Genomic DNA, 7488 nt, shown 5'->3' on the forward strand with positions numbered 1-7488 from the left:
CCTACTCGGATGGTATTGCGCCGTCCCAACCTTCGCTCTCTCTCTCCGCTACTCTCTCCTCTTCCATCCTATCATCTCTTCCCTCTGCTCAAACCTTCTCCAACCTATCTCCTGATTCTGCCTCCTCAACCCTCCTCTCCTCCCTTTCTGCATCCTTTGATTTTCTCTGTCCCCTATCCTCCAGGCCGGCTCGGTCCTCCCCTCCTGCTCCGTGGCTCGACGACTCACTACGAGCTCACAGAACAGGGCTCCGGGCAGCCGAGCGGAAATGGAGGAAAACTCGCCTCCCTGCGGACCTGGCATCCTTTCACTCCCTCCTCTCTACATTTTCCTCTTCTGCCACCTTCTACCACTCTAAATTCCAAGCATCTGCCTCTAACCCTAGGAAGCTCTTTGCTACCTTCTCCTCCCTGCTGAATCCTCCTCCCCCTCCCCCCCTCCTCCCTCTCTGCGGATGACTTCGTCAACCATTTTGAAAAGAAGGTTAACGACATCCGATCCTCGTTTGCTAAGTCAAACGACACCGCTGGTCCTGCTCACATTGCCCTACCCTGTGCTTTGACCTCTTTCTCCCCTCTCTCTCCAGATGAAATCTCGCGTCTTGTGACGGCCGGCCGCCCAACAACCTGCCCACTTGACCCTATCCCCTCCTCTCTTCTCCAGACCATTTCCGGAGACCTTCTCCCCTACCTCACCTCGCTCATCAACTCATCCTTGACCACTGGCTACGTCCCTTCCGTCTTCAAGAGAGCGAGAGTTGCACCCCTTCTGAAAAAACCTACACTCGATCCCTCCGATGTCAACAACTACAGACCAGTATCCCTTCTTTCTTTTCTCTCCAAAACTCTTGAACGTGCCGTCCTTGGCCAGCTCTCTTGCTATCTCTCTCAGAATGACCTTCTTGATCCTAATCAGTCAGGTTTCAAGACTGGGCATTCAACTGAGACTGCTCTTCTCTGTGTCACGGAGGCTCTCCGCACTGCTAAAGCTAACTCTCTCTCCTCTGCTCTCATCCTTCTAGACCTATCTGCTGCCTTTGATACCGTGAACCATCAGATCCTCCTCTCCACCCTCTCCGAGCTGGGCATCTCCGGCGCGGCCCACGCTTGGATTGCGTCCTACCTGACAGGTCGCTCCTACCAGGTGGCGTGGCGAGAATCTGTCTCCGCACCACGTGCTCTCACCACTGGTGTCCCCCAGGGCTCTGTTCTAGGCCCTCTCCTATTCTCGCTATACACCAAGTCTCTTGGCTCTGTCATATCCTCACATGGTCTCTCCTATCATTGCTATGCAGACGACACACAATTAATCTTCTCCTTTCCCCCTTCTGACAACCAGGTGGCGAAACACATCTCTGCATGTCTGGCAGACATATCAGTGTGGATGACGGATCACCACCTCAAGCTGAACCTCGGCAAGACGGAGCTGCTCTTCCTCCCGGGGAAGGACTGCCCGTTCCATGATCTCGCCATCACGGTTGACAACTCCCTTGTGTCCTCCTCCCAGAGTGCTAAGAACCTTGGAGTGACCCTGGACAACACCCTGTCGTTCTCCACTAACATCAAGGCGGTGACCCGATCCTGTAGGTTCATGCTCTACAACATTCGCAGAGTACGACCCTGCCTCACACAGGAAGCGGCGCAGGTCCTAATCCAGGCACTTGTCATCTCCCGCCTGGATTACTGCAACTCGCTGTTGGCTGGGCTCCCTGCCTGTGCCATTAAACCCCTACAACTCATCCAGAACGCCGCAGCCCGTCTGGTGTTCAACCTTCCCAAGTTCTCTCACGTCACCCCGCTCCTCCGCTCTCTCCACTGGCTTCCAGTTGAAGCTCGCATCCGCTACAAGACCATGGTGCTTGCCTACGGAGCTGTGAGGGGAACGGCACCTCCGTACCTTCAGGCTCTGATCAGGCCCTACACCCAAACAAGGGCACTGCGTTCATCCACCTCTGGCCTGCTCGCCTCCCTACCTCTGAGGAAGCACAGTTCCCGCTCAGCCCAGTCAAAACTGTTCGCTGCTCTGGCACCCCAATGGTGGAACAAGCTCCCTCACGACGCCAGGACAGCGGAGTCAATCACCACCTTCCGGAGACACCTGAAACCCCACCTCTTCAAGGAATACCTAGGATAGGATAAAGTTATCCTTCTAACCCCCCCCCCCCCTTAAAAGATTTAGATGCACTATTGTAAGTGGTTGTTCCACTGGATATTATAAGGTGAATGCACCAATTTGTAAGTCGCTCTGGATAAGAGCGTCTGCTAAATGACTTAAATGTAAATGTAATAAAAAAATATATATATTATTTAACTTTTATTTAACTAGGCAAGTCAGTTAAGAACAAATTTTTATTTACAATGCCAGCCTACCGGGGAACAGTGGAATAACTGCCTTGTTCAGGGGCAGAATGACAGATTTTTGCCCTGTCAGCTCGGGGATTTCATCTAACCACTCTAACCACTGGGCTACCTGCCGCCCCGATCAGGCACAGAGTTCACTATTTCTGTAAAACTGAACTCTATCATGATGTCATCCCCATCTCAAATCATCCCCCCGCCCCAAATGTCATACCTCAAATATTATATTTGTATTTACATTCAAATGATATACAGTTGAAGTTGGAAGTTTACATACACCTTAGCCAAATACATTTAAAATCAGTTTTTCACAATTTCTGACATTTAATCCTAGTAAGAAATCCCTGTCTTAGGTCAGTTAGGATCACCACTTTATTTTAAGAATGTGAAATGTCAGAATAATAGTAGAGAGAATGATTTATTTCAGCTATTATTTATTTCATCACATTGCCAGTGGGTCAGAAGTTTACATACACTCAATTAGTATTTGGTAGCATTGCCTTTAAATTGTTTAACTTGGGTCAAACGTTTCGGGTAGCCTTCCACAGGCTTCCCACAATAAGTTGGGTGAATTTTGGCCCAAGCTTTAACTTCCTGACTGATGTCTTGAGATGTTGCTTCAATATAGCCACATCATTTTCCTTCCTCATGAAGCCATCTATTTTGTGAAGTGCACCAGTCCCTCCTGCAGCAAAGCACCCCTACAACATGATGCTGCCACCCCCGTGCTTCACGGTTGGGATGGTGTTCTTTGGCTTGCAAGCCTCCCCCTTTTTCCTCCAAACATAACGATGGTCATTATGGCCAAACAGTTATATTTTGGTTTCATCAGACCAGAGGACATTTCTCCAAAAAGTACCATCTTTGTCCCCATGTGCAGTTACAAACCGTAGTCTGGCTTTTTTAAGGCGGTTTTGGAGCAATGGCTTCTTCCTTGCTGAGCGGCCTTTCAGGTTATGTCAATATAGGACTTGTTTTACTGTGGATATAGATACTTTTGTACTTGTTTCCTCCAGCATCTTCACAAGGTCCTTTGCTGTTGTTCTGGGATTGATTTGCACTTTTCGCACCAAAGTACGTTCATCTCTAGGAGACAGAACGCGTCTCCTTCCTGAGCGGTATGACGGCTGCGTGGTCCCATGGTGTTTATACTTGCGTACTATTGCTTGTACAGATGAACGTGGTACCTTCAGGTTTTTGGAAATTGCTCCCAAGGATGAACCAGACTTGTGGAGGTCTGCAATTTCTTTTCTGAGGTCTTGGCTGATTTCTTTTGATTTTCCCATGATGTCAAGCAAAGAGGCACTGAGTTTGAAAGTAGGCTTTGAAATACATCCACAGGTACACCTCCATTTGACTCAAATGATGTCAATTAGCCTAACAGAAGCTTCTAAAGCCATTTCCAAGCTGTTAAAAGGCACAGTCAACTTAGTGTATGTAAACTTCAGACCAACTGGAATTGTGATACAGTGAATTATAAGTGAAATAATCTGTCTATAAACAATTGTTGGAAAAAATGACTTGTGTCATGCAGAAAGTAGATGTCCTAACCGACTTGCCAAAACTATAGTTTGTTAACAAGACATTTGTGGAGTGGTTGAAAAATGAGTTTTAATGACTCCAACCTAAGTGTATGTAACCTTCTGACTTCAACTGTATTTGCATGTGACGCGGTTCGCAGGTTTGAAGGTTATTGAGATTAATCTTGTCATGGAGGCCGAGCTGAGCGCTTTCCGCTAGATGGGCCAGCCACAAAGTCAAATTGGCTATATCGTAAAATGTTTTATAAAACAAATTTAAGGTTAGGGTTAGGCATACGGTTAGCAGTGTGGTTAAGATTCGAGTTAAGATTAGGGAGGTTTAAAGTCAGATTTTATAACTTTGTGTGGCTAAGGCAGCTAGTGACCACTCAGCAGAACTGCCTCCAGGACAACGTTCATCCCATTCCCAATAAATACCAAACTGCACGTGGTTTACAGAAAACTGTGTCTAAACTTCCTCAAGCATTTTATTGCGGGTCACTGTCATCTTACCACTTCTCGAGTGGCAGATATACTAAGCCCAGTAAAGTTGCCCTCGGCCCTGAATATGTGGGCCACAAGCCTCTCAACAATGACTGAAGTCGTCTCATTCAAAGCTGTGTTTTCAAGAATCCTTTCTAGTTTCTCCACAGATCTGTAAGGAAAGCACGGACAAACATAATACATATTCTTTGAGGTTTGGCAAACGTACAGATGTCAATACCAGATTTGGAGTGTATAAAATGTATGAGATATATAATCTATATTATCGTGCAAAATAATTTGATGCATACTTAAAAATAGTGCCTGAGGTTCTCCAACTTAAACCACTTGACAACTTCCATCCAGCATCTTGCACCATCCACAATGGCTACAGACGGAACATAAGACAGAACTGTACAAACAAACAATACGATTCATGAAAAATCTGAGTTCATTATATTTGTTTAAAATAAAATGTACATTTGATGCAAAATCAGGAAATCAAAGTGATAAAACTAGGCAACAGAATATCCGTAACATAATAATAAAGTTCATACAATTTAACTTTTTAAGTCAGCTGGTTAACTCATATTTGTAAGCTACCTTGAGTGTAGTTGGAGCACGAATAGTTTTTTCCTTCGTTCATAGAGAGACCTCCTGTGAGCAGAACCATGATGTAGAAAAACCTGGACTTCATCCTGTGTGAGTAAAAGTCAAACACGAGGTGCAAAGACATCCCCTACTCTTTTATTCTGACTATTTATCTGATATCACATAATGGTTGAATCAATCTTCCAGGTGTTGCAATGCCCAAATATTCTAACTCAACGTCACACTGTCTCTGTATTGCACCAATAGAGTAGCCAATGTGTTCAAGACCTATACTTGAATCCAGTGAAAATGGTCAGTCACAAAACATTTGTTTGCCTTTAATTCAGAAACAATCCATTTTAATAAAACCAAATTCAATCTCATCACCTTATGCATCTTTCACGTGAACTTACAGTAAATGGCCCTAAAGCACAGTAAGAGGAAATGCTGCTATAATTTTGTAAATAACCCATCTTCTCACTTACCTGTCACCACTGAATACTGGTTGTAAATACTAAAATTGAATCAAATTAATGCAATTATGATTATTGTAGCAATACATCTTTGGGTGTAGTAATAACCATGTGTCTCAAAGTCAAAGTAGAACGTATCTATCAACCTGGGAAGTCAGGGTTCAGGGTAAAAGTCTTGAAATATTATTAGAACAGAACATGGGTCCTAACGACAGCACTCAAAGAAGTGCAGGGGAAGAAGAGAGTTTTTATGCATTCTAAGGAAGTGATGTGTGAGCAAATAGAATCACAGAGGAAGTAGATACAGTATATGACAGATACTGTGTTACACAGTTTGACTGTGTTGTTTCAACTTATACCCTTGCTGTACACTTACCTGCGCATTGACATTCTTTCATCACTGTCATGTGGTCTATGACAAACTTAAATGCCAAACAAACTTAAACAAAGGTTGTTTGTTCTAGCTGCTGGTTTAGCACTATTATAGGAGGTCCGTCATAATAGTGAACACCGCCCTAGAAAACTTGTTTTATTTGGACTGAGATTCCACAGCCAGTAGTGATTAGAGGACTCTGGCTGGCTAAACCACTGCGGAGATATTATATTTTTCCAAGAAAAATCCTCCTTCCCCTGCCTTTCACTTTATTGAGACTCAATACAAAATCCTGTAATGCGTTTTGGTTCGCATTGCTCATTGCATAAGGCTTTGGCTGACTTGTAAGTGTGAATGCTCACTTAGGAGCGGCAGGAAGAAAAGAAAACATTTTCTGATGATTAATTTGATCATCGCTATCATCACCATCACAACCATAGTCTTCATTTACACTGGTAACCGACCTCTCCAATGGATCACAGTCTACCTATGACACAAGACAGCCATGCTGCCGAGCCATCGTTCATGGCGACTACAGGTCACATCTGACTGAGAGTCAATGCCAGTAGAGGGCGCCCAGAGATAACCAAATCTCTCTCAACTCTACTGAAGCCGTTTCAAGGTAGAGTTACATGGCCCGTATTTATCAAGTGTCTCAGAGTAGGAGTGCTGATCTAGCATCAGGTGGTCTCTGTCCATAATAATCTCATTCATTATGACTTAAAAGGCTAAACTGAACCTCTATCAGCACTCCTACTCTGAGAGACGTAATAAATACGGGCCCTATTAGTGACAGAAACACGGGTCCTAGTCCTACCCAGTAGCCATACATACCCAGGGTACAGCTGTGGCCATTCATTCTACATACATTCCAGCCACATCTTTGTTTTGTCACTTAGTCCACTCTGGGACACCGCTTTATCAATCAGCATGTTTAGCGGCTGGCTGGACACATGGGACGGGAGGCCACATTCTCAGGTGGTGGCCTCCCGTCCCATGTGACGCAGAGGTCCCTGCTCTGCTCATGTTTAGACACAGAGGTCCCTGCTCTGCTCATGTTTAAAATGACTAACCTACTATATTATTGCAAGCAATAACATATGTAGCTACATCAGTAGCGTACTGCAGTCACATACTGCTTGAATCAATCTTCCAGGTGTTGCAATGCCCAAATATTCTAACTCAACGTCACACTGTCTCTGTATTGCACCAATAGAGTAGCCAATGTGTTCAAGACCTATACTTGAATCCAGTGAAAATGGTCAGTCACAAAATATTTGTTTGCCTTTAATTCAGAAACAATCCATTTTAATAAAACCAAATTCAATCTCATCACCTATGCATCTTTCACGTGAACTTACAGTAAATGGCCCTAAAGCACAGTAAGAGGAAATGCTGCTATAATTTTGTAAATAACCCATCTTCCCACTTACCTGTCACCACTGAAAACTGGTTGTAAATACTAAAATTGAATCAAATTAATGCAATTATGATTATTGTAGCAATACATCTTTGGGTGTAGTAATAACCATGTGTCTCAAAGTCAAAGTAGAACGTATCTATCAACCTGGGAAGTCAGGGTTCAGGGTAAAAGTCTTGAAATATTATTAGAACAGAACATGGGTCCTAACGACAGCACTCAAAGAAGTGCAGGGGAAGAAGAGAGTTTTTATGCATTCTAAGGAAGTGAT

The sequence above is a fragment of the Salmo salar genome, chromosome ssa11, assembly GCF_905237065.1.
Source record: "Salmo salar chromosome ssa11, Ssal_v3.1, whole genome shotgun sequence".
In the NCBI taxonomy this organism is placed as follows: domain Eukaryota; kingdom Metazoa; phylum Chordata; class Actinopteri; order Salmoniformes; family Salmonidae; genus Salmo; species Salmo salar.